General features: G+C 44.2%; 26 non-coding genes and 19 pseudogenes across 26 annotated transcripts in view; all 45 read right to left on the reverse strand.

Moving 5' to 3' along the window:
- LOC147922652 (5S ribosomal RNA) overlaps positions 1 to 45 on the reverse strand; it is a 119-nt gene extending 74 nt beyond the window's left edge. The window contains exon 1 of the ribosomal RNA XR_015590289.1: positions 1 to 45. This exon is cut by the window's left edge and continues 74 nt beyond it. This is a non-coding gene — a ribosomal RNA (5S ribosomal RNA).
- A 395-nt stretch (positions 46 to 440) lies between these two features.
- Positions 441 to 559, reverse strand: LOC147922653 (5S ribosomal RNA). The gene has a single exon (XR_015590290.1). It is a non-coding gene; the product is annotated as a 5S ribosomal RNA (ribosomal RNA).
- A 395-nt stretch (positions 560 to 954) lies between these two features.
- Positions 955 to 1,073, reverse strand: LOC147922654 (5S ribosomal RNA; annotated as a pseudogene).
- A 387-nt stretch (positions 1,074 to 1,460) lies between these two features.
- On the reverse strand, positions 1,461 to 1,579 carry LOC147922655 (5S ribosomal RNA; annotated as a pseudogene).
- A 395-nt stretch (positions 1,580 to 1,974) lies between these two features.
- On the reverse strand, positions 1,975 to 2,093 carry LOC147922656 (5S ribosomal RNA). Its single transcript, XR_015590348.1, has one exon. It is a non-coding gene; the product is annotated as a 5S ribosomal RNA (ribosomal RNA).
- Positions 2,094 to 2,488: 395 nt separating this feature from the next.
- On the reverse strand, positions 2,489 to 2,607 carry LOC147922657 (5S ribosomal RNA). Its single transcript, XR_015589742.1, has one exon. It is a non-coding gene; the product is annotated as a 5S ribosomal RNA (ribosomal RNA).
- A 387-nt stretch (positions 2,608 to 2,994) lies between these two features.
- LOC147922658 (5S ribosomal RNA) lies at positions 2,995 to 3,113 on the reverse strand (annotated as a pseudogene).
- A 395-nt stretch (positions 3,114 to 3,508) lies between these two features.
- On the reverse strand, positions 3,509 to 3,627 carry LOC147922659 (5S ribosomal RNA). The gene has a single exon (XR_015589743.1). It is a non-coding gene; the product is annotated as a 5S ribosomal RNA (ribosomal RNA).
- A 387-nt stretch (positions 3,628 to 4,014) lies between these two features.
- Positions 4,015 to 4,133, reverse strand: LOC147922660 (5S ribosomal RNA; annotated as a pseudogene).
- Positions 4,134 to 4,527: 394 nt separating this feature from the next.
- On the reverse strand, positions 4,528 to 4,646 carry LOC147922661 (5S ribosomal RNA). The gene has a single exon (XR_015590349.1). It is a non-coding gene; the product is annotated as a 5S ribosomal RNA (ribosomal RNA).
- A 395-nt stretch (positions 4,647 to 5,041) lies between these two features.
- On the reverse strand, positions 5,042 to 5,160 carry LOC147922662 (5S ribosomal RNA). Its single transcript, XR_015589744.1, has one exon. It is a non-coding gene; the product is annotated as a 5S ribosomal RNA (ribosomal RNA).
- A 387-nt stretch (positions 5,161 to 5,547) lies between these two features.
- On the reverse strand, positions 5,548 to 5,666 carry LOC147922663 (5S ribosomal RNA). Its single transcript, XR_015589728.1, has one exon. It is a non-coding gene; the product is annotated as a 5S ribosomal RNA (ribosomal RNA).
- Positions 5,667 to 6,060: 394 nt separating this feature from the next.
- LOC147922664 (5S ribosomal RNA) lies at positions 6,061 to 6,179 on the reverse strand. The gene has a single exon (XR_015590350.1). It is a non-coding gene; the product is annotated as a 5S ribosomal RNA (ribosomal RNA).
- Positions 6,180 to 6,574: 395 nt separating this feature from the next.
- LOC147922665 (5S ribosomal RNA) lies at positions 6,575 to 6,693 on the reverse strand. Its single transcript, XR_015589746.1, has one exon. It is a non-coding gene; the product is annotated as a 5S ribosomal RNA (ribosomal RNA).
- A 387-nt stretch (positions 6,694 to 7,080) lies between these two features.
- Positions 7,081 to 7,199, reverse strand: LOC147922666 (5S ribosomal RNA). The gene has a single exon (XR_015589729.1). It is a non-coding gene; the product is annotated as a 5S ribosomal RNA (ribosomal RNA).
- A 394-nt stretch (positions 7,200 to 7,593) lies between these two features.
- On the reverse strand, positions 7,594 to 7,712 carry LOC147922667 (5S ribosomal RNA). Its single transcript, XR_015590351.1, has one exon. It is a non-coding gene; the product is annotated as a 5S ribosomal RNA (ribosomal RNA).
- Positions 7,713 to 8,107: 395 nt separating this feature from the next.
- LOC147922668 (5S ribosomal RNA) lies at positions 8,108 to 8,226 on the reverse strand (annotated as a pseudogene).
- A 387-nt stretch (positions 8,227 to 8,613) lies between these two features.
- Positions 8,614 to 8,732, reverse strand: LOC147922669 (5S ribosomal RNA). The gene has a single exon (XR_015589730.1). It is a non-coding gene; the product is annotated as a 5S ribosomal RNA (ribosomal RNA).
- A 386-nt stretch (positions 8,733 to 9,118) lies between these two features.
- LOC147922670 (5S ribosomal RNA) lies at positions 9,119 to 9,237 on the reverse strand (annotated as a pseudogene).
- Positions 9,238 to 9,624: 387 nt separating this feature from the next.
- On the reverse strand, positions 9,625 to 9,743 carry LOC147922671 (5S ribosomal RNA). The gene has a single exon (XR_015589731.1). It is a non-coding gene; the product is annotated as a 5S ribosomal RNA (ribosomal RNA).
- A 395-nt stretch (positions 9,744 to 10,138) lies between these two features.
- On the reverse strand, positions 10,139 to 10,257 carry LOC147922672 (5S ribosomal RNA). Its single transcript, XR_015590234.1, has one exon. It is a non-coding gene; the product is annotated as a 5S ribosomal RNA (ribosomal RNA).
- Positions 10,258 to 10,653: 396 nt separating this feature from the next.
- On the reverse strand, positions 10,654 to 10,772 carry LOC147922673 (5S ribosomal RNA). The gene has a single exon (XR_015589747.1). It is a non-coding gene; the product is annotated as a 5S ribosomal RNA (ribosomal RNA).
- Positions 10,773 to 11,159: 387 nt separating this feature from the next.
- LOC147922674 (5S ribosomal RNA) lies at positions 11,160 to 11,278 on the reverse strand. The gene has a single exon (XR_015589732.1). It is a non-coding gene; the product is annotated as a 5S ribosomal RNA (ribosomal RNA).
- Positions 11,279 to 11,665: 387 nt separating this feature from the next.
- Positions 11,666 to 11,784, reverse strand: LOC147922675 (5S ribosomal RNA; annotated as a pseudogene).
- A 386-nt stretch (positions 11,785 to 12,170) lies between these two features.
- Positions 12,171 to 12,289, reverse strand: LOC147922676 (5S ribosomal RNA; annotated as a pseudogene).
- Positions 12,290 to 12,676: 387 nt separating this feature from the next.
- Positions 12,677 to 12,795, reverse strand: LOC147922677 (5S ribosomal RNA; annotated as a pseudogene).
- A 395-nt stretch (positions 12,796 to 13,190) lies between these two features.
- LOC147922678 (5S ribosomal RNA) lies at positions 13,191 to 13,309 on the reverse strand. The gene has a single exon (XR_015589733.1). It is a non-coding gene; the product is annotated as a 5S ribosomal RNA (ribosomal RNA).
- A 387-nt stretch (positions 13,310 to 13,696) lies between these two features.
- On the reverse strand, positions 13,697 to 13,815 carry LOC147922679 (5S ribosomal RNA; annotated as a pseudogene).
- Positions 13,816 to 14,202: 387 nt separating this feature from the next.
- On the reverse strand, positions 14,203 to 14,321 carry LOC147922680 (5S ribosomal RNA). Its single transcript, XR_015590353.1, has one exon. It is a non-coding gene; the product is annotated as a 5S ribosomal RNA (ribosomal RNA).
- A 395-nt stretch (positions 14,322 to 14,716) lies between these two features.
- LOC147922681 (5S ribosomal RNA) lies at positions 14,717 to 14,835 on the reverse strand. The gene has a single exon (XR_015589735.1). It is a non-coding gene; the product is annotated as a 5S ribosomal RNA (ribosomal RNA).
- Positions 14,836 to 15,223: 388 nt separating this feature from the next.
- Positions 15,224 to 15,342, reverse strand: LOC147922682 (5S ribosomal RNA; annotated as a pseudogene).
- Positions 15,343 to 15,737: 395 nt separating this feature from the next.
- On the reverse strand, positions 15,738 to 15,856 carry LOC147922683 (5S ribosomal RNA). Its single transcript, XR_015589543.1, has one exon. It is a non-coding gene; the product is annotated as a 5S ribosomal RNA (ribosomal RNA).
- Positions 15,857 to 16,251: 395 nt separating this feature from the next.
- Positions 16,252 to 16,370, reverse strand: LOC147922684 (5S ribosomal RNA). The gene has a single exon (XR_015589736.1). It is a non-coding gene; the product is annotated as a 5S ribosomal RNA (ribosomal RNA).
- Positions 16,371 to 16,758: 388 nt separating this feature from the next.
- On the reverse strand, positions 16,759 to 16,877 carry LOC147922685 (5S ribosomal RNA; annotated as a pseudogene).
- Positions 16,878 to 17,272: 395 nt separating this feature from the next.
- On the reverse strand, positions 17,273 to 17,391 carry LOC147922686 (5S ribosomal RNA). The gene has a single exon (XR_015589545.1). It is a non-coding gene; the product is annotated as a 5S ribosomal RNA (ribosomal RNA).
- A 395-nt stretch (positions 17,392 to 17,786) lies between these two features.
- On the reverse strand, positions 17,787 to 17,905 carry LOC147922687 (5S ribosomal RNA). The gene has a single exon (XR_015589737.1). It is a non-coding gene; the product is annotated as a 5S ribosomal RNA (ribosomal RNA).
- A 388-nt stretch (positions 17,906 to 18,293) lies between these two features.
- Positions 18,294 to 18,412, reverse strand: LOC147922688 (5S ribosomal RNA; annotated as a pseudogene).
- A 387-nt stretch (positions 18,413 to 18,799) lies between these two features.
- LOC147922689 (5S ribosomal RNA) lies at positions 18,800 to 18,918 on the reverse strand (annotated as a pseudogene).
- Positions 18,919 to 19,314: 396 nt separating this feature from the next.
- LOC147922690 (5S ribosomal RNA) lies at positions 19,315 to 19,433 on the reverse strand (annotated as a pseudogene).
- Positions 19,434 to 19,828: 395 nt separating this feature from the next.
- LOC147922691 (5S ribosomal RNA) lies at positions 19,829 to 19,947 on the reverse strand. Its single transcript, XR_015589546.1, has one exon. It is a non-coding gene; the product is annotated as a 5S ribosomal RNA (ribosomal RNA).
- Positions 19,948 to 20,342: 395 nt separating this feature from the next.
- LOC147922692 (5S ribosomal RNA) lies at positions 20,343 to 20,461 on the reverse strand (annotated as a pseudogene).
- A 395-nt stretch (positions 20,462 to 20,856) lies between these two features.
- Positions 20,857 to 20,974, reverse strand: LOC147922693 (5S ribosomal RNA; annotated as a pseudogene).
- Positions 20,975 to 21,369: 395 nt separating this feature from the next.
- Positions 21,370 to 21,488, reverse strand: LOC147922694 (5S ribosomal RNA; annotated as a pseudogene).
- Positions 21,489 to 21,884: 396 nt separating this feature from the next.
- On the reverse strand, positions 21,885 to 22,003 carry LOC147922695 (5S ribosomal RNA). Its single transcript, XR_015589547.1, has one exon. It is a non-coding gene; the product is annotated as a 5S ribosomal RNA (ribosomal RNA).
- Positions 22,004 to 22,398: 395 nt separating this feature from the next.
- Positions 22,399 to 22,517, reverse strand: LOC147922696 (5S ribosomal RNA; annotated as a pseudogene).
- Positions 22,518 to 22,800: the final 283 nt, after the last annotated feature.

A 22,800-nucleotide genomic window follows, 5' to 3' on the forward strand; every position in this document is an offset into this window, starting at 1 on the left:
AGTTCTGATGGGATACGGTGCATTAGTGCTGGTATGATCGCATCCGTTAGTATATATCATGCAATCGCATATATCGTTTTTTGAAAACTCAAGGGATCATTCAATGTGGGTCCCACTTGATATGTGGACCGGTTTATTCACCTTGGACGTGCTTCGAACCGCGAAAAACAAGAGATAACCATATCCGAACATAATTTTGTACTCGTAGCTAATTGTGTCGCGATCACAAAAAAACATCCAAAACACTTTTAAACGTCAAAATTCGGCCTCCAGAATGGTCCAATGGCACAAAGACCCATTGCCTTGCCGAAAACACTCTTGGGGCTTTCCGAAAAGGTATTATGGGTCGCGTGGTTCCTCACGATGTAAAAGTTACGACGTTATGTTTGTACTATATAGGCTTACACAACAACCAAAAAAAAAAAAAAAAAAAAGAGGGAGGGATGCAACACGAGGACTTCCCGGGAGGTCACCCATCTTAGTACTACTCTCGCCCAAGCACGCTTCACTGCGGAGTTCTGATGGGATACGGTGCATTAGTGCTGGTATGATCGCATCCGTTAGTATATATCATGCAATCGCATATATCGTTTTTTGAAAACTCAAGGGATCATTCAATGTGGGTCCCACTTGATATGTGGACCGGTTTATTCACCTTGGACGTGCTTCGAACCGCGAAAAACAAGAGATAACCATATCCGAACATAATTTTGTACTCGTAGCTAATTGTGTCGCGATCACAAAAAAACATCCGAAACACTTTTAAACGTCAAAATTCGGCCTCCAGAATGGTCCAATGGCACAAAGACCCATTGCCTTGCCGGAAACACTCTTGGGGCTTTCCGAAAAGGTATTATGGGTCGCGTGGTTCCTCACGATGTAAAAGTTACGACGTTATGTTTTTACTATATAGGCTTACGCAACAACCAAAAAAAAAAAAAAAAAAAAGAGGGAGGGATGCAACACGAGGACTTCCCGGGAGGTCAGCCATCCTAGTACTACTCTCGCCCAAGCACGCTTAACTGCGGAATTCTGATGGGATACGGTGCATTAGTGCTGGTATGATCGCATCCGTTAGTATATATCATGCAATCGCATATATCGTTTTTTTAAAACTCAAGGGATCATTCAATGTGGGTCCCACTTGATATGTGGACCGGTTTATTCACCTTGGACGTGCTTCGAACCGCGAAAAACAAGAGATAACCATATCCGAACATAATCTTGTACTCGTAGCTAATTGTGTCGCGATCACAAAAAAACATCCGAAACACTTTTAAACGTCAAAATTCGGCCTCCCGAATGGTCCAATGGCACAAAGACCCATTGCCTTGCCGGAAACACTCTTGGGGCTTTCCGAAAAGGTATTATGGGTCGCGTGGTTCCTCACGATGTAAAAGTTACGACGTTATGTTTGGACTATATAGGCTTACGCAACAACCAAAAAAAAAAAAGAGGGCGGGATACAACACGAGGACTTCCCGGGAGGTCACCCATCCTAGTACTACTCTCGCCCAAGCACGCTTAACTGCGTTGTTCTGATGGGATCCGGTGCATTAGTGCTGGTATGATCGCATCCGTTAGTATATATCATGCAATCGCATATATCGTTTTTTGAAAACTCAAGGGATCATTCAATGTGGGTCCCACTTGATATGTGGACCGGTTTATTCACCTTGGACGTGCTTCGAACCGCGAAAAACAAGAGATAACCATATCCGAACATAATCCTGTACTCGTAGCTAATTGTGTCGCGATCACAAAAAAACATCCGAAACACTTTTAAACGTCAAAATTCGGCCTCCAGAATGGTCCAATGGGACGAAGACCCGTTGCCTTGCCGGAAACACTCTTGGGGCTTTCCGAAAAGGTATTATGGGTCGCGTGGTTCCTCACGATGTAAAAGTTACGACGTTATGTTTGGACTATATAGGCTTACGCAACAACCAAAAAAAAAAAAAAAAAAAAGAGGGAGGGATGCAACACGAGGACTTCCCGGGAGGTCAGCCATCCTAGTACTACTCTCGCCCAAGCACGCTTAACTGCGGAGTTCTGATGGGATACGGTGCATTAGTGCTGGTATGATCGCATCCGTTAGTATATATCATGCAATCGCATATATCGTTTTTTGAAAACTCAAGGGATCATTCAATGTGGGTCCCACTTGATATGTGGACCGGTTTATTCACCTTGGACGTGCTTCGAACCGCGTAAAACAAGAGATAACCATATCCGAACATAATCTTGTACTCGTAGCTAATTGTGTCGCGATCACAAAAAAACATCCGAAACACTTTTAAACGTCAAAATTCGGCCTCCAGAATGGTCCAATGGCACGCAGACCCATTGCCTTGCCGGAAACACTCTTGGGGCTTTCCGAAAAGGTATTATGGGTCGCGTGGTTCCTCACGATGTAAAAGTTACGACGTTATGTTTGTACTATATAGGCTTACGCAACAACCAAAAAAAAAAAAAAAAAAAAGATGGAGGGATGCAACACGAGGACTTCCCGGGAGGTCACCCATCCTAGTACTACTCTCGCCCAAGCACGCTTAACTGCGGTGTTCTGATGGGATACGGTGCATTAGTGCTGGTATGATCGCATCCGTTAGTATATATCATGCAATCGCATATATCGTTTTTTAAAAACTCAAGGGATCATTCAATGTGGGTCCCACTTGATATGTGGACCGGTTTATTCACCTTGGACGTGCTTCGAACCGCGAAAAACAAGAGATAACCATATCCGAACATAATCTTGTACTCATAGCTAATTGTGTCGCGATCACAAAAAAACATCCGAAACACTTTTAAACGTCAAAATTCGGCCTCCCGAATGGTCCAATGGCACAAAGACCCATTGCCTTGCCGGAAACACTCTTGGGGCTTTCCGAAAAGGTATTATGGGTCGCGTGGTTCCTCACGATGTAAAAGTTACGACGTTATGTTTGGACTATATAGGCTTACGCAACAACCAAAAAAAAAAAAGAGGGAGGGATACAACACGAGGACTTCCCGGGAGGTCACCCATCCTAGTACTACTCTCGCCCAAGCACGCTTAACTGCGTTGTTCTAATGGGATCCGGTGCATTAGTGCTGGTATGATCGCATCCGTTAGTATATATCATGCAATCGCATATATCGTTTTTTGAAAACTCAAGGGATCATTCAATGTGGGTCCCACTTGATATGTGGACCGGTTTATTCACCTTGGACGTGCTTCGAACCGCGAAAAACAAGAGATAACCATATCCGAACATAATCCTGTACTCGTAGCTAATTGTGTCGCGATCACAAAAAAACATCCGAAACACTTTTAAACGTCAAAATTCGGCCTCCAGAATGGTCCAATGGCACGCAGACCCATTGCCTTGCCGGAAACACTCTTGGGGCTTTCCGAAAAGGTATTATGGGTCGCGTGGTTCCTCACGATGTAAAAGTTACGACGTTATGTTTGTACTATATAGGCTTACGCAACAACCAAAAAAAAAAAAAAAAAAAAGATGGAGGGATGCAACACGAGGACTTCCCGGGAGGTCACCCATCCTAGTACTACTCTCGCCCAAGCACGCTTAACTGCGGTGTTCTGATGGGATACGGTGCATTAGTGCTGGTATGATCGCATCCGTTAGTATATATCATGCAATCGCATATATCGTTTTTTTAAAACTCAAGGGATCATTCAATGTGGGTCCCACTTGATATGTGGACCGGTTTATTCACCTTGGACGTGCTTCGAACCGCGAAAAACAAGAGATAACCATATCCGAACATAATCTTGTACTCATAGCTAATTGTGTCGCGATCACAAAAAAACATCCGAAACACTTTTAAACGTCAAAATTCGGCCTCCCGAATGGTCCAATGGCACAAAGACCCATTGCCTTGCCGGAAACACTCTTGGGGCTTTCCGAAAAGGTTTTATGGGTCGCGTGGTTCCTCACGATGTAAAAGTTACGACGTTATGTTTGGACTATATAGGCTTACGCAACAACCAAAAAAAAAAAAGAGGGAGGGATACAACACGAGGACTTCCCGGGAGGTCACCCATCCTAGTACTACTCTCGCCCAAGCACGCTTAACTGCGTTGTTCTAATGGGATCCGGTGCATTAGTGCTGGTATGATCGCATCCGTTAGTATATATCATGCAATCGCATATATCGTTTTTTGAAAACTCAAGGGATCATTCAATGTGGGTCCCACTTGATATGTGGACCGGTTTATTCACCTTGGACGTGCTTCGAACCGCGAAAAACAAGAGATAACCATATCCGAACATAATCCTGTACTCGTAGCTAATTGTGTCGCGATCACAAAAAAACATCCGAAACACTTTTAAACGTCAAAATTCGGCCTCCAGAATGGTCCAATGGGACGAAGACCCGTTGCCTTGCCGGAAACACTCTTGGGGCTTTCCGAAAAGGTATTATGGGTCGCGTGGTTCCTCACGATGTAAAAGTTACGACGTTATGTTTGGACTATATAGGCTTACGCAACAACCAAAAAAAAAAAAAAAAAAAGAGGGAGGGATGCAACACGAGGACTTCCCGGGAGGTCAGCCATCCTAGTACTACTCTCGCCCAAGCACGCTTAACTGCGGAGTTCTGATGGGATACGGTGCATTAGTGCTGGTATGATCGCATCCGTTAGTATATATCATGCAATCGCATATATCGTTTTTTGAAAACTCAAGGGATCATTCAATGTGGGTCCCACTTGATATGTGGACCGGTTTATTCACCTTGGACGTGCTTCGAACCGCGTAAAACAAGAGATAACCATATCCGAACATAATCTTGTACTCGTAGCTAATTGTGTCGCGATCACAAAAAAACATCCGAAACACTTTTAAACGTCAAAATTCGGCCTCCAGAATGGTCCAATGGCACGCAGACCCATTGCCTTGCCGGAAACACTCTTGGGGCTTTCCGAAAAGGTATTATGGGTCGCGTGGTTCCTCACGATGTAAAAGTTACGACGTTATGTTTGTACTATATAGGCTTACGCAACAACCAAAAAAAAAAAAAAAAAAAAGATGGAGGGATGCAACACGAGGACTTCCCGGGAGGTCACCCATCCTAGTACTACTCTCGCCCAAGCACGCTTAACTGCGGTGTTCTGATGGGATACGGTGCATTAGTGCTGGTATGATCGCATCCGTTAGTACATATCATGCAATCACATATATCGTTTTTTGAAAACTCAAGGGATCATTCAATGTGGGTCCCACTTGATATGTGGACCGGTTTATTCACCTTGGACGTGCTTCGAACCGCGAAAAACAAGAGATAACCATATCCGAACATAATCTTGTACTCATAGCTAATTGTGTCGCGATCACAAAAAAACATCCGAAACACTTTTAAACGTCAAAATTCGGCCTCCAGAATGGTCCAATGGGACGAAGACCCATTGCCTTGCCGGAAACACTCTTGGGGCTTTCCGAAAAGGTATTATGGATCGCGTGGTTCCTCACGATGTCAAAGTTACGACGTTATGTTTGGACTATATAGGCTTACGCAACAACCAAAAAAAAAAAAGAGGGAGGGATGCAACACGAGGACTTCCCGGGAGGTCACCCATCCTAGTACTACTCTCGCCCAAGCACGCTTAACTGCGTTGTTCTGATGGGATCCGGTGCATTAGTGCTGGTATGATCGCATCCGTTAGTATATATCATGCAATCGCATATATCGTTTTTTGAAAACTCAAGGGATCATTCAATGTGGGTCCCACTTGATATGTGGACCGGTTTATTCACCTTGGACGTGCTTCGAACCGCGAAAAACAAGAGATAACCATATCCGAACATAATCCTGTACTCGTAGCTAATTGTGTCGCGATCACAAAAAAACATCCGAAACACTTTTAAACGTCAAAATTCGGCCTCCAGAATGGTCCAATGGGACGAAGACCCGTTGCCTTGCCGGAAACACTCTTGGGGCTTTCCGAAAAGGTATTATGGGTCGCGTGGTTCCTCACGATGTAAAAGTTACGACGTTATGTTTGGACTATATAGGCTTACGCAACAACCAAAAAAAAAAAAAAAAAAAGAGGGAGGGATGCAACACGAGGACTTCCCGGGAGGTCAGCCATCCTAGTACTACTCTCGCCCAAGCACGCTTAACTGCGGAGTTCTGATGGGATACGGTGCATTAGTGCTGGTATGATCGCATCCGTTAGTATATATCATGCAATCGCATATATCGTTTTTTGAAAACTCAAGGGATCATTCAATGTGGGTCCCACTTGATATGTGGACCGGTTTATTCACCTTGGACGTGCTTCGAACCGCGTAAAACAAGAGATAACCATATCCGAACATAATCTTGTACTCGTAGCTAATTGTGTCGCGATCACAAAAAAACATCCGAAACACTTTTAAACGTCAAAATTCGGCCTCCAGAATGGTCCAATGGCACGCAGACCCATTGCCTTGCCGGAAACACTCTTGGGGCTTTCCGAAAAGGTATTATGGGTCGCGTGGTTCCTCACGATGTAAAAGTTACGACGTTATGTTTGTACTATATAGGCTTACGCAACAACCAAAAAAAAAAAAAAAAAAAAGATGGAGGGATGCAACACGAGGACTTCCCGGGAGGTCACCCATCCTAGTACTACTCTCGCCCAAGCACGCTTAACTGCGGTGTTCTGATGGGATACGGTGCATTAGTGCTGGTATGATCGCATCCGTTAGTACATATCATGCAATCACATATATCGTTTTTTGAAAACTCAAGGGATCATTCAATGTGGGTCCCACTTGATATGTGGACCGGTTTATTCACCTTGGACGTGCTTCGAACCGCGAAAAACAAGAGATAACCATATCCGAACATAATCTTGTACTCATAGCTAATTGTGTCGCGATCACAAAAAAACATCCGAAACACTTTTAAACGTCAAAATTCGGCCTCCAGAATGGTCCAATGGGACGAAGACCCATTGCCTTGCCGGAAACACTCTTGGGGCTTTCCGAAAAGGTATTATGGATCGCGTGGTTCCTCACGATGTCAAAGTTACGACGTTATGTTTGGACTATATAGGCTTACGCAACAACCAAAAAAAAAAAAGAGGGAGGGATGCAACACGAGGACTTCCCGGGAGGTCACCCATCCTAGTACTACTCTCGCCCAAGCACGCTTAACTGCGTTGTTCTGATGGGATCCGGTGCATTAGTGCTGGTATGATCGCATCCGTTAGTATATATCATGCAATCGCATATATCGTTTTTTGAAAACTCAAGGGATCATTCAATGTGGGTCCCACTTGATATGTGGACCGGTTTATTCACCTTGGACGTGCTTCGAACCGCGAAAAACAAGAGATAACCATATCCGAACATAATCCTGTACTCGTAGCTAATTGTGTCGCGATCACAAAAAAACATCCGAAACACTTTTAAACGTCAAAATTCGGCCTCCAGAATGGTCCAATGGGACGAAGACCCGTTGCCTTGCCGGAAACACTCTTGGGGCTTTCCGAAAAGGTATTATGGGTCGCGTGGTTCCTCACGATGTAAAAGTTACGACGTTATGTTTGGACTATATAGGCTTACGCAACAACCAAAAAAAAAAAAAAAAAAAGAGGGAGGGATGCAACACGAGGACTTCCCGGGAGGTCAGCCATCCTAGTACTACTCTCGCCCAAGCACGCTTAACTGCGGAGTTCTGATGGGATACGGTGCATTAGTGCTGGTATGATCGCATCCGTTAGTATATATCATGCAATCGCATATATCGTTTTTTGAAAACTCAAGGGATCATTCAATGTGGGTCCCACTTGATATGTGGACCGGTTTATTCACCTTGGACGTGCTTCGAACCGCGTAAAACAAGAGATAACCATATCCGAACATAATCTTGTACTCGTAGCTAATTGTGTCGCGATCACAAAAAAACATCCGAAACACTTTTAAACGTCAAAATTCGGCCTCCAGAATGGTCCAATGGCACGCAGACCCATTGCCTTGCCGGAAACACTCTTGGGGCTTTCCGAAAAGGTATTATGGGTCGCGTGGTTCCTCACGATGTAAAAGTTACGACGTTATGTTTGTACTATATAGGCTTACGCAACAACCAAAAAAAAAAAAAAAAAAAAGATGGAGGGATGCAACACGAGGACTTCCCGGGAGGTCACCCATCCTAGTACTACTCTCGCCCAAGCACGCTTAACTGCGGTGTTCTGATGGGATACGGTGCATTAGTGCTGGTATGATGGCATCCGTTAGTACATATCATGCAATCACATATATCGTTTTTTGAAAACTCAAGGGATCATTCAATGTGGGTCCCACTTGATATGTGGACCGGTTTATTCACCTTGGACGTGCTTCGAACCGCGAAAAACAAGAGATAACCATATCCGAACATAATCTTGTACTCATAGCTAATTGTGTCGCGATCACAAAAAAACATCCGAAACACTTTTAAACGTCAAAATTCGGCCTCCCGAATGGTCCAATGGCACAAAGACCCATTGCCTTGCCGGAAACACTCTTGGGGCTTTCCGAAAAGGTATTATGGGTCGCGTGGTTCCTCACGATGTAAAAGTTAAGACGTTATGTTTGGACTATATAGGCTTACGCAACAACCAAAAAAAAAAAAGAGGGAGGGATGCAACACGAGGACTTCCCGGGAGGTCACCCATCCTAGTACTACTCTCGCCCAAGCACGCTTAACTGCGTTGTTCTGATGGGATCCGGTGCATTAGTGCTGGTATGATCGCATCCGTTAGTATATATCATGCAATCGCATATATCGTTTTTTGAAAACTCAAGGGATCTTTCAATGTGGGTCCCACTTGATATGTGGACCGGTTTATTCACCTTGGACGTGCTTCGAACCGCGAAAAACAAGAGATAACCATATCCGAACATAATCTTGTACTCGTAGCTAATTGTGTCGCGATCACAAAAAAACATCCGAAACACTTTTAAACGTCAAAATTCGGCCTCCAGAATGGTCCAATGGGACAAAGACCCATTGCCTTGCCGGAAACACTCTTGGGGCTTTCCGAAAAGGTATTATGGGTCGCGTGGTTCCTCACGATGTAAAAGTTACGACGTTATGTTTTTACTATATAGGCTTACGCAACAACCAAAAAAAAAAAGAGGGAGGGATGCAACACGAGGACTTCCCGGGAGGTCAGCCATCCTAGTACTACTCTCGCCCAAGCACGCTTAACTGCAGAATTCTGATGGGATACGGTGCATTAGTGCTGGTATGATCGCATCCGTTAGTATATATCATGCAATCGCATATATCGTTTTTTGAAAACTCAAGGGATCATTCAATGTGGGTCCCACTTGATATGTGGACCGGTTTATTCACCTTGGACGTGCTTCGAACCGCGAAAAACAAGAGATAACCATATCCGAACATAATCTTGTACTCGTAGCTAATTGTGTCGCGATCACAAAAAAACATCCGAAACACTTTTAAACGTCAAAATTCGGCCTCCCGAATGGTCCAATGGCACAAAGACCCATTGCCTTGCCGGAAACACTCTTGGGGCTTTCCGAAAAGGTATTATGGGTCGCGTGGTTCCTCACGATGTAAAAGTTACGACGTTATGTTTGGACTATATAGGCTTACGCAACAACCAAAAAAAAAAAAGAGGGAGGGATGCAACACGAGGACTTCCCGGGAGGTCACCCATCCTAGTACTACTCTCGCCCAAGCACGCTTAACTGCGTTGTTCTGATGGGATCCGGTGCATTAGTGCTGGTATGATCGCATCCGTTAGTATATATCATGCAATCGCATATATCGTTTTTTGAAAACTCAAGGGATCATTCAATGTGGGTCCCACTTGATATGTGGACCGGTTTATTCACCTTGGACGTGCTTCGAACCGCGAAAAACAAGAGATAACCATATCCGAACATAATCCTGTACTCGTAGCTAATTGTGTCGCGATCACAAAAAAACATCCGAAACACTTTTAAACGTCAAAATTCGGCCTCCAGAATGGTCCAATGGGAGGAAGACCCGTTGTCTTGCCGGAAACACTCTTGGGGCTTTCCGAAAAGGTATTATGGGTCGCGTGGTTCCTCACGATGGAAAAGTTACGACGTTATGTTTGGACTATATAAGCTTACGCAACAACCAAAAAAAAAAAAAAAAAAAAGAGGGAGGGATGCAACACGAGGACTTCCCGGGAGGTCACCCATCCTAGTACTACTCTCGCCCAAGCACGCTTAACTGCGGAGTTCTGATGGGATACGGTGCATTAGTGCTGGTATGATCGCATCCGTTAGTATATATCATGCAATCGCATATATCGTTTTTTGAAAACTCAGGGGATCATTCAATGTGGGTCCCACTTGATATGTGGACCGGTTTATTCACCTTGGACGTGCTTCGAACCGCGTAAAACAAGAGATAACCATATCCGAACATAATCTTGTACTCGTAGCTAATTGTGTCGCGATCACAAAAAAACATCCGAAACACTTTTAAACGTCAAAATTCGGCCTCCAGAATGGTCCAATGGCACGAAGACCTATTGCCTTGCCGGAAACACTCTTGGGGCTTTCCAAAAAGGTATTATGGGTCGCGTGGTTCCTCACGATGTAAAAGTTACGACGTTATGTTTGTACTATATAGGCTTACGCAACAACCAAAAAAAAAAAAACAAAAAAAGATGGAGGGATGCAACACGAGGACTTCCCGGGAGGTCACCCATCCTAGTACTACTCTCGCCCAAGCACGCTTAACTGCGGTGTTCTGATGGGATACGGTGCATTAGTGCTGGTATGATCGCATCCGTTAGTACATATCATGCAATCACATATATCGTTTTTTGAAAACTCAAGGGATCATTCAATGTGGGTCCCACTTGATATGTGGACCGGTTTATTCACCTTGAACGTGCTTCGAACCGCGAAAAACAAGAGATAACCATATCCGAACATAATCTTGTACTCGTAGCTAATTGTGTCGCGATCACAAAAAAACATCCGAAACACTTTTAAACGTCAAAATTCGGCCTCCAGAATGGTCCAATGGGACGAAGACCCATTGCCTTGCCGGAAACACTCTTGGGGCTTTCCGAAAAGGTATTATGGGTCGCGTGGTTCCTCACGATGTAAAAGTTACGACGTTATGTTTGGACTATATAGGCTTACGCAACAACCAAAAAAAAAAAAGAGGGAGGGATGCAACACGAGGACTTCCCGGGAGGTCACCCATCCTAGTACTACTCTCGCCCAAGCACGCTTAACTGCGTTGTTCTGATGGGATCCGGTGCATTAGTGCTGGTATGATCGCATCCGTTAGTATATATCATGCAATCGCATATATCGTTTTTTGAAAACTCAAGGGATCATTCAATGTGGGTCCCACTTGATATGTGGACCGGTTTATTCACCTTGGACGTGCTTCGAACCGCGAAAAACAAGAGATAACCATATCCGAACATAATTTTGTACTCGTAGCTAATTGTGTCGCGATCACAAAAAAACATCCGAAACACTTTTAAACGTCAAAATTCGGCCTCCAGAATGGTCCAATGGCACAAAGACCCATTGCCTTGCCGGAAACACTCTTGGGGCTTTCCGAAAAGGTATTATGGGTCGCGTGGTTCCTCACGATGTAAAAGTTACGACGTTATGTTTTTACTATATAGGCTTACGCAACAACCAAAAAAAAAAAAGAGGGAGGGATGCAACACGAGGACTTCCCGGGAGGTCAGCCATCCTAGTACTACTCTCGCCCAAGCACGCTTAACTGCGGAATTCTGATGGGATACGGTGCATTAGTGCTGGTATGATCGCATCCGTTAGTATATATCATGCAATCGCATATATCGTTTTTTGAAAACTCAAGGGATCATTCAATGTGGGTCCCACTTGATATGTGGACCGGTTTATTCACCTTGGACGTGCTTCGAACCGCGAAAAACAAGAGATAACCATATCCGAACATAATTTTGTACTCGTAGCTAATTGTGTCGCGATCACAAAAAAACATCCGAAACACTTTTAAACGTCAAAATTCGGCCTCCAGAATGGTCCAATGGCACAAAGACCCATTGCCTTGCCGGAAACACTCTTGGGGCTTTCCGAAAAGGTATTATGGGTCGCGTGGTTCCTCACGATGTAAAAGTTACGACGTTATGTTTTTACTATATAGGCTTACGCAACAACCAAAAAAAAAAAGAGGGAGGGATGCAACACGAGGACTTCCCGGGAGGTCAGCCATCCTAGTACTACTCTCGCCCAAGCACGCTTAACTGCGGAATTCTGATGGGATACGGTGCATTAGTGCTGGTATGATCGCATCCGTTAGTATATATCATGCAATCCCATATATCGTTTTTTGAAAACTCAAGGGATCATTCAATGTGGGTCCCACTTGATATGTGGACCGGTTTATTCACCTTGGACGTGCTTCGAACCGCGAAAAACAAGAGATAACCATATCTGAACATAATCTTGTACTCGTAGCTAATTGTGTCGCGATCACAAAAAAACATCCGAAACACTTTTAAACGTCAAAATTCGGCCTCCCGAATGGTCCAATGGCACAAAGACCCATTGCCTTGCCGGAAACACTCTTGGGGCTTTCCGAAAAGGTATTATGGGTCGCGTGGTTCCTCACGATGTAAAAGTTACGACGTTATGTTTGGACTATATAGGCTTACGCAACAACCAAAAAAAAAAAAGAGGGAGGGATGCAACACGAGGACTTCCCGGGAGGTCACCCAACCTAGTACTACTCTCGCCCAAGCACGCTTAACTGCGTTGTTCTGATGGGATCCGGTGCATTAGTGCTGGTATGATCGCATCCGTTAGTATATATCATGCAATCGCATATATCGTTTTTTGAAAACTCAAGGGATCATTCAATGTGGGTCCCACTTGATATGTGGACCGGTTTATTCACCTTGGACGTGCTTCGAACCGCGAAAAACAAGAGATAACCATATCCGAACATAATCCTGTACTCGTAGCTAATTGTGTCGCGATCACAAAAAAACATCCGAAACACTTTTAAACGTCAAAATTCGGCCTCCAGAATGGTCCAATGGGACGAAGACCCGTTGCCTTGCCGGAAACACTCTTGGGGCTTTCCGAAAAGGTATTATGGGTCGCGTGGTTCCTCACGATGTAAAAGTTACGACGTTATGTTTGGACTATATAGGCTTACGCAACAACCAAAAAAAAAAAAAAAAAAAAGAGGGAGGGATGCAACACGAGGACTTCCCGGGAGGTCACCCATCCTAGTACTACTCTCGCCCAAGCACGCTTAACTGCGTTGTTCTGATGGGATCCGGTGCATTAGTGCTGGTATGATCGCATCCGTTAGTATATATCATGCAATCGCATATATCGTTTTTTGAAAACTCAAGGGATCATTCAATGTGGGTCCCACTTGATATGTGGACCGGTTTATTCACCTTGGACGTGCTTCGAACCGCGAAAAACAAGAGATAATCATATCCGAACATAATCTTGTACTCGTAGCTAATTGTGTCGCGATCACAAAAAAACATCCGAAACACTTTTAAACGTCAAAATTCGGCCTCCAGAATGGTCCAATGGCACAAAGACCCATTGCCTTGCCGGAAACACTCTTGGGGCTTTCCGAAAAGGTATTATGGGTCGCGTGGTTCCTCACGATGTAAAAGTTACGACGTTATGTTTTTACTATATAGGCTTACGCAACAACCAAAAATAAAAAAGAGGGAGGGATGCAACACGAGGACTTCCCGGGAGGTCAGCCATCCTAGTACTACTCTCGCCCAAGCACGGTTAACTGCGGAGTTCTGATGAGATAAGGTGCATTAGTGCTGGTATGATCGCATCCGTTAGTATATTTCATGCAATCGCATATATCGTTTTTTGAAAACTGAAGGGATCATTCAATGTGGGTCCCACTTGATATGTGGACCGGTTTATTCACCTTGGACGTGCTTCGAACCGCGAAAAACAAGAGATAATCATATCCGAACATAATCTTGTACTCGTAGCTAATTGTGTCGCGATCACAAAAAAACATCCGAAACACTTTTAAACGTCAAAATTCGGCCTCCAGAATGGTCCAATGGCACAAAGACCCATTGCCTTGCCGGAAACACTCTTGGGGCTTTCCGAAAAGGTATTATGGGTCGCGTGGTTCCTCACGATGTAAAAGTTACGACGTTATGTTTTTACTATATAGGCTTACGCAACAACCAAAAAAAAAAAAGAGGGAGGGATGCAACACGAGGACTTCCCGGGAGGTCAGCCATCCTAGTACTACTCTCGCCCAAGCACGCTTAACTGCGGAGTTCTGATGGGATACGGTGCATTAGTGCTGGTATGATCGCATCCGTTAGTATATATCATGCAATCGCATATATCGTTTTTTGAAAACTCAAGGGATCATTCAATGTGGGTCCCACTTGATATGTGGACCGGTTTATTCACCTTGGACGTGCTTCGAACCGCGAAAAACAAGAGATAACCATATCCGAACATAATCTTGTACTCGTAGCTAATTGTGTCGCGATCACAAAAAAACATCCGAAACACTTTTAAACGTCAAAATTCGGCCTCCAGAATGGTCCAATGGCACGAAGACCCATTGCCTTGCCGGAAACACTCTTGGGGCTTTTCGAAAAGGTATTATGGGTCGCGTGGTTCCTCACGATGTAAAAGTTACGACGTTATGTTTGTACTATATAGGCTTACGCAACAACCAAAAAAAAAAAAAAAAAAAAGATGGAGGGATGCAACACGAGGACTTCCCGGGAGGTCACCCATCCTAGTACTACTCTCGCCCAAGCACGCTTAACTGCGTTGTTCTGATGGGATCCGGTGCATTAGTGCTGGTATGATCGCATCCGTTAGTATATATCATGCAATCGCATATATCGTTTTTTGAAAACTCAAGGGATCATTCAATGTGGGTCCCACTTGATATGTGGACCGGTTTATTCACCTTGGACGTGCTTCGAACCGCGAAAAACAAGAGATAACCATATCCGAACATAATTTTGTACTCGTAGCTAATTGTGTCGCGATCACAAAAAAACATCCGAAACACTTTTAAACGTCAAAATTCGGCCTCCAGAATGGTCGAATGGCACAAAGACCCATTGCCTTGCCGGAAACACTCTTGGGGCTTTCCGAAAAGGTATTATGGGTCGCGTGGTTCCTCACGATGTAAAAGTTACGACGTTATGTTTTTACTATATAGGCTTACGCAACAACCAAAAAAAAAAAAAGAGGGAAGGATGCAACACGAGGACTTCCCGGGAGGTCACCCATCCTAGTACTACTCTCGCCCAAGCACGCTTGACTGCGGAGTTATGATGGGATACGGTGCATTAGTGCTGGTATGATCGCATCCGTTAGTATATATCATGCAATCGCATATATCGTTTTTTGAAAACTCAAGGGATCATTCAATGTGGGTCCCACTTGATATGTGGACCGGTTTATTCACCTTGGACGTGCTTCGAACCGCGAAAAACAAGAGATAACCATATCCGAACATAATTTTGTACTCGTAGCTAATTGTGTCGCGATCACAAAAAAACATCCGAAACACTTTTAAACGTCAAAATTCGGCCTCCAGAATGGTCCAATGGCACAAAGACCCATTGCCTTGCCGGAAACACTCTTGGGGCTTTCCGAAAAGGTATTATGGGTCGCGTGGTTCCTCACGATGTAAAAGTTACGACGTTATGTTTGTACTATATAGGCTTACGCAACAACCAAAAAAAAAAAAAAAAAAAAGAGGGAGGGATGCAACACGAGGACTTCCCGGGAGGTCACCCATCCTAGTACTACTCTCGCCCAAGCACGCTTAAATGCGGAGTTCTGATGGGATACGGTGCATTAGTGCTGGTATGATCGCATCCGTTAGTATATATCATGCAATCGCATATATCGTTTTTTGAAAACTCAAGGGATCATTCAATGTGGGTCCCACTTGATATGTGGACCGGTTTATTCACCTTGGACGTGCTTCGAACCGCGAAAAACAAGAGATAACCATATCTGAACATAATCTTGTACTCGTAGCTAATTGTGTCGCGATCACAAAAAAACATCCGAAACACTTTTAAACGTCAAAATTCGGCCTCCAGAATGGTCCAATGGCACGAAGACCCATTGCCTTGCCGGAAACACTCTTGGGGCTTTTCGAAAAGGTATTATGGGTCGCGTGGTTCCTCACGATGTAAAAGTTACGACGTTATGTTTGTACTATATAGGCTTACGCAACAACCAAAAAAAAAAAAAAAAAAAAGATGGAGGGATGCAACACGAGGACTTCCCGGGAGGTCACCCATCCTAGTACTACTCTCGCCCAAGCACGCTTAACTGCGTTGTTCTGATGGGATCCGGTGCATTAGTGCTGGTATGATCGCATCCGTTAGTATATATCATGCAATCGCATATATCGTTTTTTGAAAACTCAAGGGATCATTCAATGTGGGTCCCACTTGATATGTGGACCGGTTTATTCACCTTGGACGTGCTTCGAACCGCGAAAAACAAGAGATAACCATATCCGAACATAATTTTGTACTCGTAGCTAATTGTGTCGCGATCACAAAAAAACATCCGAAACACTTTTAAACGTCAAAATTCGGCCTCCAGAATGGTCCAATGGCACAAAGACCCATTGCCTTGCCGGAAACACTCTTGGGGCTTTCCGAAAAGGTATTATGGGTCGCGTGGTTCCTCACGATGTAAAAGTTACGACGTTATGTTTTTACTATATAGGCTTACGCAACAACCAAAAAAAAAAAAAGAGGGAAGGATGCAACACGAGGACTTCCCGGGAGGTCACCCATCCTAGTACTACTCTCGCCCAAGCACGCTTGACTGCGGAGTTATGATGGGATACGGTGCATTAGTGCTGGTATGATCGCATCCGTTAGTATATATCATGCAATCGCATATATCGTTTTTTGAAAACTCAAGGGATCATTCAATGTGGGTCCCACTTGATATGTGGACCGGTTTATTCACCTTGGACGTGCTTCGAACCGCGAAAAACAAGAGATAACCATATCCGAACATAATTTTGTACTCGTAGCTAATTGTGTCGCGATCACAAAAAAACATCCGAAACACTTTTAAACGTCAAAATTCGGCCTCCAGAATGGTCCAATGGCACAAAGACCCATTGCCTTGCCGGAAACACTCTTGGGGCTTTCCGAAAAGGTATTATGGGTCGCGTGGTTCCTCACGATGTAAAAGTTACGACGTTATGTTTGTACTATATAGGCTTACGCAACAACCAAAAAAAAAAAAAAAAAAAAGAGGGAGGGATGCAACACGAGGACTTCCCGGGAGGTCACCCATCCTAGTACTACTCTCGCCCAAGCACGCTTAAATGCGGAGTTCTGATGGGATACGGTGCATTAGTGCTGGTATGATCGCATCCGTTAGTATATATCATGCAATCGCATATATCGTTTTTTGAAAACTCAAGGGATCATTCAATGTGGGTCCCACTTGATATGTGGACCGGTTTATTCACCTTGGACGTGCTTCGAACCGCGAAAAACAAGAGATAACCATATCTGAACATAATCTTGTACTCGTAGCTAATTGTGTCGCGATCACAAAAAAACATCCGAAACACTTTTAAACGTCAAAATTCGGCCTCCAGAATGGTCCAATGGCACGAAGACCCATTGCCTTGCCGGAAACACTCTTGGGGCTTTTCGAAAAGGTATTATGGGTCGCGTGGTTCCTCACGATGTAAAAGTTACGACGTTATGTTTGTACTATATAGGCTTACGCAACAACCAAAAAAAAAAAAAAAAAAAAGATGGAGGGATGCAACACGAGGACTTCCCGGGAGGTCACCCATCCTAGTACTACTCTCGCCCAAGCACGCTTAACTGCGTTGTTCTGATGGGATCCGGTGCATTAGTGCTGGTATGATCGCATCCGTTAGTATATATCATGCAATCGCATATATCGTTTTTTGAAAACTCAAGGGATCATTCAATGTGGGTCCCACTTGATATGTGGACCGGTTTATTCACCTTGGACGTGCTTCGAACCGCGAAAAACAAGAGATAACCATATCCGAACATAATTTTGTACTCGTAGCTAATTGTGTCGCGATCACAAAAAAACATCCGAAACACTTTTAAACGTCAAAATTCGGCCTCCAGAATGGTCCAATGGCACAAAGACCCATTGCCTTGCCGGAAACACTCTTGGGGCTTTCCGAAAAGGTATTATGGGTCGCGTGGTTCCTCACGATGTAAAAGTTACGACGTTATGTTTTTACTATATAGGCTTACGCAACAACCAAAAAAAAAAAAAGAGGGAAGGATGCAACACGAGGACTTCCCGGGAGGCCACCCATCCTAGTACTACTCTCGCCCAAGCACGCTTGACTGCGGAGTTATGATGGGATACGGTGCATTAGTGCTGGTATGATCGCATCGGTTAGTATATATCATGCAATCGCATATATCGTTTTTTGAAAACTCAAGGGATCATTCAATGTGGGTCCCACTTGATATGTGGACCGGTTTATTCACCTTGGACGTGCTTCGAACCGCGAAAAACAAGAGATAACCATATCCGAACATAATTTTGTACTCGTAGCTAATTGTGTCGCGATCACAAAAAAACATCCGAAACACTTTTAAACGTCAAAATTCGGCCTCCAGAATGGTCCAATGGCACAAAGACCCATTGCCTTGCCGGAAACACTCTTGGGGCTTTCCGAAAAGGTATTATGGGTCGCGTGGTTCCTCACGATGTAAAAGTTACGACGTTATGTTTGGACTATATAGGCTTACGCAACAACCAAAAAAAAAAAAGAGGGCGGGATACAACACGAGGACTTCCCGGGAGGTCACCCATCCTAGTACTACTCTCGCCCAAGCACGCTTAACTGCGTTGTTCTGATGGGATCCGGTGCATTAGTGCTGGTATGATCGCATCCGTTAGTATATATCATGCAATCGCATATATCGTTTTTTGAAAACTCAAGGGATCATTCAATGTGGGTCCCACTTGATATGTGGACCGGTTTATTCACCTTGGACGTGCTTCGAACCGCGAAAAACAAGAGATAACCATATCCGAACATAATCCTGTACTCGTAGCTAATTGTGTCGCGATCACAAAAAAACATCCGAAACACTTTTAAACGTCAAAATTCGGCCTCCAGAATGGTCCAATGGGACGAAGACCCGTTGCCTTGCCGGAAACACTCTTGGGGCTTTCCGAAAAGGTATTATGGGTCGCGTGGTTCCTCACTATGTAAAAGTTACAACGTTATGTTTGTACTATATAGGCTTACGCAACAACCAAAAAAAAAAAAAAAAAAAAAGATGGAGGGATGCAACACGAGGACTTCCCGGGAGGTCACCCATCCTAGTACTACTCTCGCCCAAGCACGCTTGACTGCGGAGTTATGATGGGATACGGTGCATTAGTGCTGGTATGATCGCATCGGTTAGTATATATCATGCAATCGCATATATCGTTTTTTGAAAACTCAAGGGATCATTCAATGTGGGTCCCACTTGATATGTGGACCGGTTTATTCACCTTGGACGTGCTTCGAACCGCGAAAAACAAGAGATAACCATATCCGAACATAATTTTGTACTCGTAGCTAATTGTGTCGCGATCACAAAAAAACATCCGAAACACTTTTAAACGTCAAAATTCGGCCTCCCGAATGGTCCAATGGCACAAAGACCCATTGCCTTGCCGGAAACACTCTTGGGGCTTTCCGAAAAGGTATTATGGGTCGCGTGGTTCCTCACGATGTAAAAGTTACGACGTTATGTTTGTACTATATAGGCTTACGCAACAACCAAAAAAAAAAAAAAAAAAAAGAGGGAGGGATGCAACACGAGGACTTCCCGGGAGGTCACCCATCCTAGTACTACTCTCGCCCAAGCACGCTTAAATGCGGAGTTCTGATGGGATACGGTGCATTAGTGCTGGTATGATCGCATCCGTTAGTATATATCATGCAATCGCATATATCGTTTTTTGAAAACTCAAGGGATCATTCAATGTGGGTCCCACTTGATATGTGGACCGGTTTATTCACCTTGGACGTGCTTCGAACCGCGAAAAACAAGAGATAACCATATCCGAACATAATCTTGTACTCGTAGCTAATTGTGTCGCGATCACAAAAAAACATCCGAAACACTTTTAAACGTCAAAATTCGGCCTCCAGAATGGTCCAATGGCACGAAGACCCATTGCCTTGCTGGAAACACTCTTGGGGCTTTCCGAAAAGGTATTATGGGTCGCGTGGTTCCTCACGATGTAAAAGTTACGACGTTATGTTTGTACTATATAGGCTTACGCAACAACCAAAAAAAAAAAAAAAAAAAAGATGGAAGGATGCAACACGAGGACTTCCCGGGAGGTCACCCATCCTAGTACTACTCTCGCCCAAGCACGCTTGACTGCGGAGTTATGATGGGATACGGTGCATTAGTGCTGGTATGATCGCATCCGTTAGTATATATCATGCAATCGCATATATCGTTTTTTGAAAACTCAAGGGATCATTCAATGTGGGTCCCACTTGATATGTGGACCGGTTTATTCACCTTGGACGTGCTTCGAACCGCGAAAAACAAGAGATAACCATATCCGAACATAATTTTGTACTCGTAGCTAATTGTGTCGCGATCACAAAAAAACATCCGAAACACTTTTAAACGTCAAAATTCGGCCTCCAGAATGGTCCAATGGCACAAAGACCCATTGCCTTGCCGGAAACACTCTTGGGGCTTTCCGAAAAGGTATTATGGGTCGCGTGGTTCCTCACGATGTAAAAGTTACGACGTTATGTTTGTACTATATAGGCTTACGCAACAACCAAAAAAAAAAAAAAAAAAGAGAGGGAGGGATGCAACACGAGGACTTCCCGGGAGGTCACCCATCCTAGTACTACTCTCGCCCAAGCACGCTTAAATGCGGAGTTCTGATGGATACGGTGCATTAGTGCTGGTATGATCGCATCCGTTAGTATATATCATGCAATCGCATATATCGTTTTTTGAAAACTCAAGGGATCATTCAATGTGGGTCCCACTTGATATGTGGACCGGTTTGTTCACCTTGGACGTGCTTCGAACCGCGAAAAACAAGAGATAACCATATCCGAACATAATCTTGTACTCGTAGCTAATTGTGTCGCGATCACAAAAAAACATCCGAAACACTTTTAAACGTCAAAATTCGGCCTCCAGAATGGTCCAATGGCACGAAGACCCATTGCCTTGCCGGAAACACTCTTGGGGCTTTCCGAAAAGGTATTATGGGTCGCGTGGTTCCTCACGATGTAAAAGTTACGACGTTATGTTTGTACTATATAGGCTTACGCAACAACCAAAAAAAAAAAAAAAAAAAAGAGGGAAGGATGCAACACGAGGACTTCCCGGGAGGTCACCCATCCTAGTACTACTCTCGCCCAAGCACGCTTGACTGCGGAGTTATGATGGGATACGGTGCATTAGTGCTGGTATGATCGCATCCGTTAGTATATATCATGCAATCGCATATATCGTTTTTTGAAAACTCAAGGGATCATTCAATGTGGGTCCCACTTGATATGTGGACCGGTTTATTCACCTTGGACGTGCTTCGAACCGTGAAAAACAAGAGATAACCATATCCGAACATAATTTTGTACTCGTAGCTAATTGTGTCGCGATCACAAAAAAACATCCGAAACACTTTTAAACGTCAAAATTCGGCCTCCAGAATGGTCCAATGGCACAAAGACCCATTGCCTTGCCGGAAACACTCTTGGGGCTTTCCGAAAAGGTATTATGGGTCGCGTGGTTCCTCACGATGTAAAAGTTACGACGTTATGTTTGTACTATATAGGCTTACGCAACAACCAAAAAAAAAAAAAAAAAAAAAGAGGGAGGGATGCAACACGAGGACTTCCCGGGAGGTCACCCATCCTAGTACTACTCTCGCCCAAGCACGCTTAAATGCGGAGTTCTGATGGGATACGGTGCATTAGTGCTGGTATGATCGCATCCGTTAGTATATATCATGCAATCGCATATATCGTTTTTTGAAAACTCAAGGGATCATTCAATGTGGGTCCCACTTGATATGTGGACCGGTTTATTCACCTTGGACGTGCTTCGAACTGCGAAAAACAAGAGATAACCATATCCGAACATAATCTTGTACTCGTAGCTAACTGTGTCGCGATCACAAAAAAACATCCGAAACACTTTTAAACGTCAAAATTCGGCCTCCAGAATGGTCCAATGGCACGAAGACCCATTGCCTTGCCGGAAACACTCTTGGGGCTTTCCGAAAAGGTATTATGGGTCGCGTGGTTCCTCACGATGTAAAAATTACGACGTTATGTTTGTACTATATAGGCTTACGCAACAACCAAAAAAAAAAAAAAAAAAAAGAGGGAAGGATGCAACACGAGGACTTCCCGGGAGGTCACCCATCCTAGTACTACTCTCGCCCAAGCACGCTTGACTGCGGAGTTATGATGGGATACGGTGCATTAGTGCTGGTATGATCGCATCCGTTAGTATATATCATGCAATCGCATATATCGTTTTTTGAAAACTCAAGGGATCATTCAATGTGGGTCCCACTTGATATGTGGACCGGTTTAGTCACCTTGGACGTGCTTCGAACCGCGAAAAACAAGAGATAACCATATCCGAACATAATCTTGTACTCGTAGCTAATTGTGTCGCGATCACAAAAAAACATCTGAAACACTTTTAAACGTCAAAATTCGGCCTCCAGAATGGTCCAATGGCACGAAGACCCATTGCCTTGCCGGAAACACTCTTGGGGCTTT

This window comes from Camelina sativa, chromosome 18, assembly GCF_030686135.1.
Source record: "Camelina sativa cultivar CO46 ecotype springtype chromosome 18, ASM3068613v1".
NCBI lineage: Eukaryota > Viridiplantae > Streptophyta > Magnoliopsida > Brassicales > Brassicaceae > Camelina > Camelina sativa.